Below are 995 nucleotides of genomic sequence, written 5' to 3' on the forward strand. Positions count from 1 at the left end.
CATATTGCAGAAAAAAAAAAAAAAAAAAAAAAAACAGACAAGACCCGATCGCTCGGCGGGAAAAACAATGATTTTACTCTTACAAATCAGGAGAATTCGTTCTTTTCAGTCATTTTTTTTGTTGTTATTTTCCCTCGCTTATAACTATAACCTCCAATCTATCTATGTATAATTAAACACACACACACACACACACACACACACACACACACACACACACACACACACACACACACACACTCACACACATAATATATATATATATATATATATATATATATATGTGTGTGTGTGTGTGTGTGTGTGTGTGTGTGTATAAATGTATATATATTTATTTATCTATTTATAAATATATATATAAATGCACACACACACACACACACACACACACACACACACACATACACACACACACACACACACACACACATACACACACACACACACACACACACACACATATATATATATATATAAATGTGTATATATATGTATATATATACATATATATGTATTCATATATATATATATAAATAAAAATAAATGTGTATATCTATGTATATATATAAATGTATATGAATATATATATATTTATATACGTATATATATGTGTATATCTATCTATATATCTGTATATATCTATATATATTTATATATATATATATGTGTGTGCATGTATATTTATATATACATACAAATCAATATCTATCTATCTTTCTATAGATATACATATCTATACACACACACAAATATACACATATATACATATGTGTGTATATATATATATATATATATATATATATTATATATATATGTACAGTATATATTTATTTATTTATTTATGTATATAGATATAATGATACATACATACACACGAGACTGTGAACATTAAGTTCTACACGAAATGAGTCTTTAATCGCGACAGACATACAAGAAAGCAAAAAAAGAGACACACACGACCATTTCTTGCGCCGCCGAACAGAATCCCGAGAACT

The sequence above is a fragment of the Penaeus chinensis genome, chromosome 33 (genome assembly GCF_019202785.1).
Source record: "Penaeus chinensis breed Huanghai No. 1 chromosome 33, ASM1920278v2, whole genome shotgun sequence".
NCBI classification, from domain to species: Eukaryota; Metazoa; Arthropoda; class Malacostraca; order Decapoda; family Penaeidae; genus Penaeus; species Penaeus chinensis.